This window comes from Pseudophryne corroboree, chromosome 10 (assembly GCF_028390025.1).
Source record: "Pseudophryne corroboree isolate aPseCor3 chromosome 10, aPseCor3.hap2, whole genome shotgun sequence".
Lineage (NCBI taxonomy): Eukaryota > Metazoa > Chordata > Amphibia > Anura > Myobatrachidae > Pseudophryne > Pseudophryne corroboree.
Genome location: NC_086453.1, coordinates 258,969,253 through 258,983,779, shown reverse-complemented (window position 1 = coordinate 258,983,779; position 14,527 = coordinate 258,969,253). Strand labels below are relative to the sequence as shown.

At 41.7% G+C, this 14,527-nt stretch overlaps 1 protein-coding gene across 2 annotated transcripts in view; it reads right to left on the bottom strand.

Moving 5' to 3' along the window:
- LOC134965493 (nicotinamide N-methyltransferase-like) overlaps positions 1 to 13,975 on the bottom strand; it is a 67,612-nt gene extending 53,637 nt beyond the window's left edge. The window contains exon 1 of one of the 2 annotated variants that reach the window (XM_063941897.1): positions 13,903 to 13,975. The gene's annotated coding sequence lies outside the window, so the exon portion shown is untranslated. Of the gene's footprint in view, positions 1 to 13,719; positions 13,779 to 13,902 lie in introns of those variants that run through there. The other variant, XM_063941898.1, reaches the window with a different exon arrangement.
- Between the last annotated feature and the right edge of the window lie 552 nt (positions 13,976 to 14,527).

Below are 14,527 nucleotides of genomic sequence, written 5' to 3'. Positions count from 1 at the left end.
GAGAATCATTACTGGGACATACAGTAGCTATACCCGGATACAATTTATTTAGGAAGGATATATTGGGAAGAATAGGAGGAGGGGAAGCAATGTGTGTGAAAAAAGCATAAATGCTACTTTAAAACAAAATATTAAAGATAAAACTGAGGCCCTTTGGGTCACCATAGAAACCGGGGAGAAGGACAATGGCCCTCATTCCGAGTTGTTCGCTCACTAGCTGCTTTTAGCAACTTTGCACACGCTAAGCCGCCGCCTACTGGGAGTGAATCTTAGCTTTGCAGAATTGCGAATGAAAGATTCGCATAATTGCGAATAGAAATTTCTTTGTAGTTTCTGAGTAGCTCGGGACTTACTCTGCCACTGCGATCAGTTCAGTCAGTTTCGTTCCTGGTTTGAACGTCACAAACACACCCAGCGTTCGCCCAGACACTCATCCGTTTCTCCAGCCACTCCCGCGTTTTTCCCAGAAACGGCAGCGTTTTTCCGCACACACCCATAAAACGGACAGTTTCCGCCCAGAAACACCCACTTCCTGTCAATCACACTCCGATCACCTGAACGAAGAAATTTCTTCGTTAAGCCGTGAGTAAAATACCTAACTTTTTGGCAAATTTACTTGGCGCAGACGCACTGCGAACATTGCGCATGTGCAGTTTGCGACAAATCGCTCCGTTGCGAAAACCACTAACGAGCGAACAACTCGGAATGAGGGCCATTATTCGCATTGGGGTGATCTATAGACCACCAGGCCATTGGCAGGATTTGGACAGGAACCTATTGTTGGACATCACTAAAATGGCTTTAAAGGGAGAAGTCATAATCATGGGAGACTTTAATTTACCTGATGTAAATTGGGAGAGGTCTTTTGCAAGTTCAGCTACAAGTAGCAAATTTCTACATTCCTTACAGGGAGCATCTCTCAAGCAATTGGTGAGGGAGCCACTTGCAAAGAATCAATATTAGATTTAATTATTACAAATGGTGACAGGATATCCGACATATATGTGGGTGAGCACCTGGGATCCAGTGATCATCAAGCTGTATGGTTTAGTATAAAGACAGTGTCACAACTGAGGGCTGGAGCTGATGAAGTTGTAGGGGCTGAGATAAACTTAAACTTGGAGGGTTGGATCAGACCCCTAGACATGCAGATAAGCTACAGTATAAATGCCCGAAGATGTGACCACGACAAATGAGATAAAAGTCAATGAATTTTATTGAGCACAGTTCCTTAAACACAGCATTAGTACTTTGCATGAATATAATGAATGCAGAAATGACCACAGTTCCTTAAAGTGTGCAGAATAGTGGATGTCACAGGGCACTGGTAATATCACGTACAATTCTTATAGACCAGGAGTTGGTATGTCCTTAACCAGAGAACCTGTCTGCAGGATACTGAAGTAGAATAAAGGAACTAGCCAGCAGGTGTTCCTTAAAATCTGGCAATACTGGGTAATGTGCTAAACTGCTGAGCATACCGGACGGAACCGGTCAGATGACCAAATAACAAGTACTGTGCTGGTATGATGCTTGAGTGCGATGAAACAATAGATGAACAGCGGCAGAACACTGTGATTGTGAGGAGATGAAACACCACTGTAAACTTGGTGCTGGAAGCTGGCGTAACAATAGCCAGGAGTGACAAAGGCAGAGCACTGGGGAGTCAGGCGGCACCGCAAGGTGGAAGTTTGGTGCGGGTCTCTAGTGGAGGTTGAGAGCAGGAGCTGGAAACCTGTAACAGCAATGTCCACAGCAAGGAGAGACCTGGTAACACAAGGTTTTACAACCAAAGCACTGACAGATTCTAGGCCCAGACACAGGATATTTATACCTGCAGGGAGGCAGGCACTGGCAGAACAATCATGCAGATTTCAGTGGAGCAGCGAATTGGAGCAAAGTGAATCACATGACTGAAACCAACATGGCTGCACCCATGCAGCGCTTGGAGGGAAACGTTAGTTTGAGAAAACCATGTGGAAAGTTCAGTAGTAATGGTGGCGGATGCCACAGAGAGCAAGAGCCGTCGCACATACCACTTGAACACTGTAACTCCCAAGCGACATCAGGAGCCGCAGCAGACAGTAGACGCTATCCTGAAGACTCTGTAAATTGTAAATATAGGAGCGGCGGTGGAGGCCGCGGCGGGTCGGAGACGCCAATCTGAAACAACATAAGACCGCTCTGACGGCGCTTGCGGGATGACAGGAGGGAAATACAGATTATGGATCTCAGCTACACCGCTGAGATCTGGCCCTGGAACACTGAGCCAGCCTCAGGAGACATTTGGATGGTAAGTAATGGTGTCCAATTACCCGGATCGTGACAGACAGGATCCAACTCCTGTCACACAAAAACAAAGGTTTTGGATTTTAAAAATGCTGACTTTGAAAAAATTGGTGACATGTTTAAGTGATTCATTGGCGGACTGGAGGAACTTGTAAGGAGTGCAGGTGAGGTGGGAAAAACTGAAAAGTACAACACTAAGTGCAACAGACCTTTGTATCAAAAGGGTTAGAAAAAGCACAAAGAAAAGGAAGCCAGTGTGGTTCACGCAAGAAGTATCAACTAGTGTGAAAGCAAAAAAGTTGGCTTTTAGGAAATACAAACAGACTCAAAATAATAACAGCAAAATGGTGTATCTTGACAGATGGAAGGATGCTAAGAAAGTGATCAGACGTGCAAAGGCAGAAGCTGAGGAGAAAATGGCCCAGTCAGTAGATAAAGGTGGAAAAACTTTTTTTAAGTATATAAGTGAAAGGATAAAATCAAATGGAGGAATAATAAGACTTAAGACAGAGAGTAAGCATTTGGTGGATGGAGACAAGGCAATAGCAGATCACCTAAATAATTATTTTTGCTCAGTATTTACTACAGAAGGAGAAGGGATGGGGCCACAGTTAAGTTGCAAGGATATTCATAAAAATAAGGTAGATGAAAGTACATTTACAGAGATTAAGGTCCTAACAGAGCTTTCAAAACTAAAAGTGGATAAAGCAATGGGGCCGGATGGGACACACCCAAGGATACTCAAAGAGCTAAAAGATGTGCTGGTTACACCTTTGACAGAATTATTCACAAGTCACTAAATACAGGTGCCATTCCAGAGGATTGGAAAAGAGCAAATGTAGTTCAACTGCACAAAAGTGGAAGCAAGGAAGAAGCAAGTAACTACAGACCAGTAAGCCTTACATCTACAACAGTAGTAGGGAAAGTAATGGAAAAACTATTAAAAGAAAGAGTTGTGGAATATCTTAGTAAGGCATTTGACACTGTCCCACATTGCAGACTGCTAAATAAACTTGAAAGCGTGGGGGTGGATTATAAAACAGTTAAGTGGATAAAACCTGGTTGCAGGATAAGAAACAGACAGTTGTAGTAAATGGAGTGCAATATATGGAGGGAAATGTTATCAGTGAAGTATCCCAGGGATCTGTACTTGGTCCAGTTCTCTTTAATATCTGTTGGTGACATTGCAAATGGTATTGAAGGGAAAGTATGCCTTTTTGCAGATGATACGAAGATATGCAACAGTGTAGACACACCAGGAGAGGTAAAACAAATGATTGGTAGGTAGGCTTGAGAAATGGTCAAGACCGTGGCAACTACAGCTTAATGCTAAAAAATGCAAAATCATGCACTTAGGTCTCAAAAACCCAAAGGCTAAATATAGTATCAAGGGTACTATAATGGAAAATACTGAGGAGAAAAGGGATTTAGGAGTCACTATATCAAGTGACTTGAAGGCAGGAAAGCAATGCAACAAAGCAATGAGAAAGGCAAGTTAGATGCTTGGTTGCATAGGGAGAGGAATCAGTAGCAGGAAAAAAGAATTGATAACGCCTCTGTATAGGTCATTGGTAAGGCCCCATCTGGAATACTGTACCCAGTTCCGGACACCATATCTCCAGAAGGATATAAATACATTAGAGAGTGTACAAAGAAGGACAACTAAAATGGTGCATGGCCTACATCACAAAACTTACCCAGAAAGGCTAAAATATTTTAACATGTATAGCTTGGAGGAAAGAAGGGAAAAGGGGTACATGTTAGAAACTTTCAAATATATCAAGGGTCTTAACAAAGTTCAGGAGGGAAACATTCTTCAAAGGAAGATAAGTATTAGAACTCGAGGACATACACTGAGATTGGAGAAGGGGGAGGTTCAGGGGAAATTTAAGGAAAAATTACTTTGCAGAAAGGGTAGTGGATAAGTGGAATAGCCTCCCATCAGAGGTGGTAGAGGCTAAGACTGTAGAGCAATGTAAACATGCTTAGGATAGACATATGAATATCCTTACAAAGAAATAAGGTTCAAACAGGGTTGAGATTGCCTAAAGGATTAAAAAAGGGGCAGACTAGATGGGCCAAGTGGTTCTTATCTGCCGTCAAATTCTAAGTGGCTCAGTCTCAGTTTCCTCTATCTCCTGCCCTAATACTGTAGCTCTTCGTAGCTCAGTGCATTGTGGATCTTCGCAGCACAGAGGCACATGCTGAGATCTCCTCTCTATGAAACAGTGCATGCAAGTTGGCGACCCAGCTGTACTGAGTACCGGCTGGGAATTTCTTACCGGTACTCCGTACCGCCCAATACCGCCATACTTGCAGCACTACTGATAGACCCCTAAGTAAGAATAGCCTCAATCAGCTGAAATCTATCAGATGAGAAACTGAGCAACCCTGCAGATTTCTTAACAGTAAAACTCTGTGCATTTGTGAGAAAAGAAGGAGCATGGAATCACAAAAGAGCATTTGTGCAGCATTTTAGGTTTTATGTATTTTCTGCAGTTAAGGTTTTATGCAAGTCCCCTAATTACTGACATTCTGAACCTGAGAGCTAAACATTCTGTACAAACCAATGCCATCCTCACATGGCAAATTATGCGGTTACTATAATCACGCTAAAAAAAAGTGAATAAAAAAGTTTTTCTCAATAAATACCTACTGACCTGGATGCTCTCAAAAAAATCCTGGTAGGCAGTATAAGCTTATATAGTTTTCCCCACTCCAGTGTCTAAAAGACAATGAATTGCTTTTCAAGCCGATAATCATCAACAATTGTTTTTAAAAAAAATATTTGAAAGCTTTTCAGAAAGCTCAAGACATATCAGTACTAGAAATTACACAATTCCTACTTCTCTTTGGACTAGCTGTACTGTGCAACGTTAATAGCAAAATATCTTTTGAATTTGCTGTGTTTACATGGAAAATTTGTAGCTCTTGATGGATTGCCAAGTTAATCACATGATAGATACAGTTTGGAAGCCTACAGACCTTTCCATCTCTAAGCATGCACTTAACCACTTAGCTGACTTTTTCCAAAAAACTTTGGGAAAAAAATAACTATACAAGTTATTCACAGGAGGGAAATGTTACAAGTAGAGTACCCCAGGGATCTGTACTTGGACCAGTGCTTTTTAATATCTTTATTGGTGACATTACAAATGGAATTAAAGGGAAAGTACAGTATGCCTTTTTGCAGATGACACAAAGGTATGCAACAGGGTAGACACACTATGCGGGGTAAAACAAATGATTGAGGATCTAGGTAGACTAGAGGAATGGTCAAGAGTGTAGCAATTACAGATTAATGACAAAAAATGCAAAATCATGCACTTGGGTCTTAAAAATCCAAAGGCTACATATAGTATTAATGGCACTTTAATGGAAACTACTGAGGAGGTAAAGGATCTAGGAATCACTATTTCAGGTGACTTAAAGGCAGGTAAGCAATGTAACAAAGCAATGAGGAAGGCTAGTAAGACGCTTGGCTGCATTGGGAGAGGAATCAGCAGCAGAAAGAAAGAAGTAATAATGCCACTGTACCGGTCATTAGTACGGCCTCATCTAGAATATTGTGTTCAATTCTGGAGGCCATATATTCAAAAGGATATTAATACATTAGAGGCTGTACAAAGAAGGGCAACTAAAATGGTGCATGGCTTCATCAGAAAACATACCCAGAAAGACTAAGAAATCTCAATATGTATAGTTTGGAGCAGAGAAGGGAAAAAGGGGACATGATAGAAACTTTCAAATATATCAAGGGTTTTAACAAAGTCCAGAAGGGAAACATTCTTCAAAGGAAGAGAAGTATTAGAACTCGAGGACATACACTGAGACTGTAAAGGGGGGAGGTTCAGGGGAAATTTAAGGAAAAATTACTTTGCAGAAAGGGTAATGAATAAGTGGAATAGCCTCCCATCAGAGGTAGTAGAGGCTAAAACTGTAGAGCAATTTAAACATGCTCAGGATAGACATATGAATATCCTTACAAAGAAATAAGGTTCAAACAGGGTTGAGATTGCCTAAAGGATTAAAAAAAGGGGCAGACTAGATGGGCCAAGTGGTTCTTATCTGCTGTCAAATTCTAAGTGGCTATATCTCTTGCCCAAATACTGCAGCTCTTCGTAGCTCAATGAATTGTGGATCTTTGCAGCGCAGAGGCACATGCTAAACTCTCCTCTCTCTGACACAATGCATGCAAGTTATTATTATTATTATTATTATTATCCTTTATTTATATGGCACCACAAGGGTTCCGCAGCATCCAATTACAGAATACATAAACAAATAATCAAACAGGAAAACAGCAACTTACAGTTGATGACAGTATAGGACAAGTACAGGGTAAATAAACATAGTTACATCAGCAGATGACACTGGAATAAGTATCAGGTGGCAGAAGACTGCTGGATGTGGTGCAGTTGAAGATTATTAAAGTAAGAAAGGATAAGCACATGAGGGAAGAGGGCCATGCTCATGAGAGCTTACATTCTAAAGGGGAGGGGTAGACAGACAGGGGTGACACAGATGGGGTACATTAGAGTGCGTAGAACAGAGGGTTAGGATGAGATTTGGCTGGGTTTGGTGAAGAAGTGGGTCTTGAGAGATCGTTTGAAGTTTTGTAGAAAGGTGGAGAGTCTGAGGGGGAGAGGTAGGGAATTCCAAAGAAGTGGTGCAGCACGTGAAAAATCTTGGAGGTAGGAGTGGGAGGAAGTAATCCGTAGGCAGGAGAGTCGGCGTGCATTAGCAGAGCGAAGAGGACGGGTGGGAGTATAAAGGGAGATAAGGTCAGAGATGTAGATGGGAGAGGAGTGGGTGAGGGCTTTGTAAGCGAGTGTGAGAAGCTTGAAATGGATTCAGAAAGGGAAGGGGAGCCAGTGAAGGTCTAGTAAGAGAGGAGAGATGGACGTAGTGCGTTTGGTGAGGAAGATGAGCCGGGCAGCAGCATTGAGGATATATTGAAGTGGAGAGAGGTATTTGTCAGGAATGCCAGTCAGGAGCAGATTACAGTAGTCCAGTCTTGAGATGACCAGTGAGTGGATAAGAGTCTTAGTAGCATCCTGGGTCAGAAAGGGTCTGATCCTGGAAATATTTTTTAGATGAAAATGGCAGATTTGTGAGAGGTGCTGAATGTGTGGTTTGAAGGAGAGGGAGGAGTCAATGATTATTCCAAGACAGCCCACTTGGAGGCTAGAGGAGATAGTAGTGCCATCAATAGATAATGAGATTGTAGGAGGTGAGGTTATGCGGGAGGAAGGAAAGATGATCAGCTCTGTCTTAGACATGTTAAGTCTAAGAAAGCGCTGGGACATCCAGGAAGAGGTAGCAGAGAGACAGTTGGAGATACGAGTGAGGAGAGTAGGGGAGAGGTCTGGAGAGGAAAGATAGATTTGGGTGTCATCAGCATAGAGATGATATTGGAAACCAAAAGAACTAATGAGCTTACCTAGTGAGAACGTATAGAGAGAGAAGAGAAGAGGACCAAGGACAGAACCTTGGGGTACCCCTACAGTTAGTGGAAGTGAGGGGGAGGTGGAGTCATGAGAAGAGACAGAGAATGAACGGTCAGAGAGGTAGGAAGACAGCCAAGAGAGGGCAGTGTCACGCAGACCAATGGAGTGAAGAATTTGCAGTAGGAGAGGATGGTCCACAGTGTCAAAAGCAGCAGAGAGATCAAGTAGAATAAGTAAAGAGTAGTGTCCCTTAGATTTAGCAGCATGGAGGTCATTGCATACTTTTGTAAGGGCAGTTTCAGTGGAGTGGAGAGGACGGAAGCCAGAGTGGAATGGGTCAAGCAGTGAGTGTGAGGAAAGAAAGGAACTAAGGCGGTTGTAGACAATACGCTCAAGTAGTTTGGAGGCAAAAGGGAGGAGAGAGATGGGTCGGTAGTTGTAGAGAGTGTTTGGATCAAGTGTAGGTTTTTGGTTTTTTAAGAATAGAAGAGATGAGTGCATGCTTGAAGGCAGAGGGGACAGTGCCTGATGAGAGGGACAGATTGAGAAGGTGGGAAAGATGGGAACAAGCAGAAGGAGAGAGGTAGCAGAGGAGGCGGGAGGGGATAGGGTCAAGTGGGGAGGTGGTGAGGGGACAGGAACGAATGAGGGCCATGACTTCCTCTCCAGATGCATGGGAGAAAGATGTCAGAGTAGGTGCGAGGGATGGGGAGGGTTGGTAAGGGATGGGAGAAAGCTGGTTACTGATGGTCTGGTGTGGTGTGATGTGATGTCTTGACGTATGGAGTCAATTTTGGATGTGAAGTAAGTGGCAAAGTCAAGAGCAGAGAGTGAGGAAGGGAGACGAGGTGGAGGTGGGCAGAGGAGTGAGTTGAGAGTGGCAAAGAGGCGCCGGGGGTTGGAAGACTGGGAGGAGATGAGGTTCTTGAAGTATGACTGTTTAGCAAGAGAAAGGGCAGCACTGAAGGATGAGAGCATAAGTTTGAAATGGAGGAAGTCTGCCTTAGAGCGTGATTTCCTCCAGTGTCGCTCAGTAGTACGTGAGCATTTTTGCAGATATCTGGTGCATTTGGTGTGCCAGGGTTGAGGTGTTAATTTGCGAGGGTGAATAGCGGTTGGTGGAGCAACAGAGTCAAGAGTAGAAGTAAGGGATGCATTATATGTGGAAGTGGCTTGTTCAGGGCATGAGAGAGAGAGAATAGGAGAGAGAAGTGAATCAAACAGGGAGGAAAGGAATGTGGTGTCAATAGCTTCAATGTTACGCTTAGTGATGGTAGCCTTCGGAGGTAGAGATGGGGAAGTCGAGAGAGATAGGTTAAAGGAGAGCAGGTGGTGGTCATAGAGGGGAAATGGGTAGTTGGAAAAATCAGAAATATCACAGCAGTGAGAGAAGACCAGATCCAGTGAGCTCCCATTCACATGGGAGGGTGAGGAGGTCCACTGGGAGAGACCAAGTGAAGAGGTGAGGTTAAGGAGTTTAGAGGCAGGGTATTGTGTGGGGATGTCAATAGGGATGTTGAAATCGCCTAGGATAATGGAGGGAATGTCAGAAGAGAGGAAGTGAGGAAGCCAGGAAGCAAAGTTGTCGATGAATTTGGAAGCAGTCGCCAAGTTGGCGACCCAGCTGTACTCCGTACCGACTGGAAATTTCTTACTGGTGCTCCCTACTGCCCCATACCGCAATATTTGCAGCACTACTGATAGACCCCTAAGTAAGAATATCCTCAATCAGCTGAAATCTATCAGATGAGAAACTGAGCAACCCTGCAGATTACTTACCAGTAAAACTTTGTGCATTTGTGAGAAAAAGGATGCATGGAATCACAAAAGAGCATTTGTGCAGCATTTTAGGTTGTATGCATTTTCTGCAATTCAGGTTTTATGCATGTCCCCTAATTACTGACATTCTGAACCTGAGAGCTAAACATTCTGTACAAACCAATGCCATCCTTACATGACAAACTATGTGGTTACTATAACCACGCTCAAAAAAAGTGAATGAAAAAGTTTTTCTCAATAAATACCTATTGACCTGGATGCTCTCAAAAAATCCTGGTAGGCAGTATAGGCTTATTTAGTTTTCCGCACTCCAGTGTCTAGAAGACAATTAATTTCTTTTCAAGCCTATAATCATCAACAATTGTTTAAAAAAAATTGAAAGCTTTTCAGAATGCTCAAGACATATTATTACTAGGAATTACACAATTCTTACCTCTTTTAAGACTAGCTGTCCTTTGCGATGTTAATAGGAAAATATCTTTTGACTTTGCTGTGTTTACATGGAAGATTTATAGCTCTTGTTGGATTGCCAAAGTAAACACATGATAGATACAGTTTGGAAGCCTGCAGACCTTTCCATCTCTAAGCATGCACTTAACCACTTAGCTGACTTTTTCCAAAAAACTTTGGGGGAAAAATTAACTATACAAGTTATTCACAGGAGGGAAATGTTACAAGTAGAGTACCCCAGGGATCTGTACTTGGACCAGTACTTTTTAATATCTTTATTGGTGACATTGCAAATGGAATTTAAGGGAAAGCACAGTATGCCTTTTTGCAGATGACACAAAGGTATGCAACAGGGTAGACCCACCATGCGTTGTAAAACAAATGATTGAGGATCTAGGTAGACTAGAGGAATGGTCAAGAGTCTGGCAATTACAGTTTAATGCCAAAAAATGCAAAATCATGCACTTGGGTCTCAAAAATCCAAAGGCTACATTTAGTATTAATGGCACTTTACTGGAAACTACTGAGGAGGAAAAGGATCTAGGAGTCACTATTTCAGGTGAATTAAAGGCAGGTAAGCAATGTAACAAAGCGATGAGGAAGGCTAGTAAGATGCTTGGCTGCATTGGGAGAGGAATCAGTAGCAGAAAGAAGTAATAATGCCACTGTACAGGTCATTATTACGGCCTCATCTAGAATATTGTGTTCAATTCTGGAGGCCATATATTCAAAAGGATATTATTACATTAGAGGCTGTACAAAGAAGGGCAACTAAAATGGTGCATGGCCTACATCAGGAAACATACCCAGAAAGACTAAGAAATCCCAATATGTATAGTTTGGAGCAGAGAAGGGAAAGGGGGGACATGATAGAAACTTTCAAATATATCAAGGGTTTTAACAAAGTCCAGGAGGGAAACATTCTCCAAATGAAGAGAAGTATTAGAACTCGAGGAGATACACTGAGACTGGAGAGGGGGGAGGTTCAGGGGAAATTTAAGGAAAAATTACTTTGCAGAAAGGGTAGTGGATAAGTGGAATAGCCTCCCATCAGAGGTGGTAGAGGCTAAGACTGTAGAGCAATTTAAACATGCTTAGGATATACATATGAATATCCTTACAAAGAAATAAGGTTCAACCAGGGTTGAGATTGCCTAAAGGATAAAAAATGGGGCAGACTAGATGGGCCAAGTGGTTCTTATCTGCCGTCAACTTCTAAGTGGCTCAGTCTCAGTGTCCTCTATCTCCTGCCCAAATACTGCAGCTCTTCGTAGCTCAGTGCATTGTGGCTCTTCAAAGCACAGAGGCACATGCTGAGCTCTCTTCTCTATGACACAGTGCATGCAAGTTGGCGACCCAGCTGTACTGCGTACCAGCTGGGAATTTCTTACCGGTGCTCCATACAGCCTAATACCTCCATACTTGCAGCACTACTGATAGACCCCTAAGTAAGAATAGCCTTAACCAGCTCAAATCTATCAGATGAGAAACTGAGCAACCCTGCAGATTACTTATCAGTAAAACTCTGTGCATTTGTGAGAAAAAAAAAGGTGCATGGAATCACAAAAGAGCATTTGTGCAGCATTTTAGGTTTTATGCATTTTCTGCAGTTCAGGTTTTATGCATGTCCCCTAATTACTGACTTTCTGAACCTGAGAGCTACACATTCTGTACACACTAATGCCATCCTTACATGACAAACTATGCGGTTACTATAATCACGCTCAAAAACAGTGAATAAAAAAGTTTTTTTTTCAATAAATACCTACTGACCTAGATGCTCTCAAAAATTCCTGGTAGGCAGTATAAGCTTATAAAGTTATCCCCATTCCAGTGTATAGAAGACAATGAATTTCTATTCAAGCCTATAATTATCAACAATTGTTTAAAAAAAAATTTTTTTAAAGCTTTTCATAAAGCTCAAGACATATTATTACTAGGAATTACACAATTCCTACCTCTCTTAAGACTAGCTTTCCTATGCGACATTAATCGGAAAATATCTTTTGACTTTGCTGTGTTTACATGGAAGATTTGTAGCTCTTGCTGGTTTGCCAAGTTAATCAAATAATAGATACAGTTTGGCAGACTACAGACCTTTCTATCTCTAAGCATGCACTTAACCACTCAGCTGACTTTTTCCAAAAAAACTTTGGTAAAAAAATGATCTATACAAGTTATTCACAGGAGGGAAATGTTACAAGTACAGTACCCCAGGGATCTGTACTTGGACCAGTGCTTTTTAATATCTTTATTGGTGTCATTGCAAATGGAATTAAAGGGAAAGTACAGTATGCATTTTTGCAGATGACACAAAGGTATGCAACAGGGTAGACACACCATGCGGGGTAAAACAAATGATTGAGGATCTAGGTAGACTAGAGGATTGGTCAAGAGTGTGGAAATTACAGTTTAATTCCAAAAAATGCAAAATCATTCACTTGGGTCTCAAAAATCCAAAGGCTACAAAGAGTATTAATGGCACTTTACTGGAAACTACTGAGGAGGTAAATGATCTAAGAGTTACTATTTCAGGTGACTTAAAGGCAGGTAAGCAATGTAATAAAGCAATGAGGAAGGCTAGTAAGATGCTTGGCTGCATTGGGAGAGGAATCAGCAGCAGAAAGAAAGAAGTAATAATGCCACTGTATAGGTCATTGGTACGGCCTCATCTAGAATACTGTGTTCAATTCTGGAGGCCATATATTCAAAAGGATATTAATACATTAGAGGCTGTACAAAGAAGGGCAACTAAAATGGTGCATGGCCTACATCAGAAAACATACCCAGAAAGACTAAGAAATCTCAATATGTATAGTTTGGAGCAGAAAAGGGAAAGGGGGGACATGATAGAAACTTTCAAATATATCAAGGGTTTTAACAAAGTCCAGGAGGGAAATACTCTTCAATGGAAGAGAAGTATTAGAACTCGAGGACATACACTGAGACTGGAGAGGGGGGAGGTTCAGGGGAAATTTAAGGAAAAATTACTTTGCAGAAAGGGTAGTGGATAAGTGGAATAGCCTCCCATCAGAGGTGGTAGAGGCTAAGACTGTAGAGCAATTTAAACATGCTTAGGATAGACATATGAATATCCTTACAAAGAAATAAGGTTCAAACAGGGTTGAGATTGCCTAAAGGATAAACATAAGGGGCAGACTAGATGGGCCAAGTGCTTCTTATCTGCCGTCAAATTCTAAGTGGCTCAGTCTCAGTGTCCTCTATCTCCTGCCCAAATACTGTAGCTCTTCGTAGCTCAGTGCATTGTGGATCTTCGCAGCACAGAGGCACATGTTGAGCTCTCTTCTCTCTGACACAGTGCATGCAAGTTGGCGACCCAGCTGTACTGCGTACCGGCTGGGAATTTCTTACCAGTAATCCGTACCGCACCATACCGCCATTCTTGCAGCACTACTGATAGACCCCTAAGTAAGAATAGCCTCAATCAGCTGAAATCTATCAGATGAGAAACTGAGCAACCAAGCAGATTACTTACCAGTAAAAATCTGTGTATTTGTGAGAAAAAAAGGTGCATGGAATCACAAAAGAGCATTTGTGCAGCATTTTAGGTTTTATGCATTTTCTGCAGTTCAGGTTTTATGCATGTCCCCTAATTACTGACATTCTGAACCTGAGATCTAAACATTCTGTACAAACCAATGCCATCCTCACATGGCAAACTATGTGGTTACTCTAAAAATGCTGAAAAAAAAGTGAATAAACATTTTTTTCTCAATAAAAACCTACTGACCTGGATGCTCTCAAAAAATCCTGGTAGGCAGTATAAGCTTATATAGTTATCCCCACTCCAGTGTCTAGAAGACTATGAATTGCTTTTCAAGCCTATAATCATCAACAATTGTTTTAAAAAAAAATTTGAAAGCTTTTCAGAATGCTCAAGACATATTATTACTAGGAGTTACACAATTCTTACCTCTCTTAGGACTAGCTGTACTGTGCGACGTTAATAGCAAATATCTTTTGATTTTGCTGTGTTTACATGGAAGATTTATAGCTCTTGCTGGATTGCCAAGTTAATCACATGATAGATACAGTTTAGCAGCCTGCAGACCTTTCCATCATTAAGCATGCACTTAACCACTTAGCTGACTTTTTCCAAAAAAACTTTGGAAAAGAAATTAACTATACAAGTTATTCACAGTATGGAAATGTTCCAAGTGGAGTACCCCTGGGATCTGTACTTGGACCAGTGCTTTTTAATATCTTTATTGGTGACATTGCAAATGGAATTAAAGGGAAAGTACAGTATGCCTTTTTGCAGATGACACAAAGGTATGCAACAGGGTAGACACACCATGCGGGGTAAAACAAATGATTGAGGATCTAGGTAGACTAGAGGAATGGACAAGAGTGTGGAAATTACAGTTTAATGCCAAAAAATTAAAAATCACGCACTTGGGTCTCAAAAATCCAAAGGCTACTTATAGTATAAATGGTACTTTACTGGAAACTACTAAGGAGGAAAAGAATCTAGGAGTCACTATTTCAGGTGACTTAAAGGCAGGTAAGCAATGCAACAAAGCAATGAGGAAGGCTAG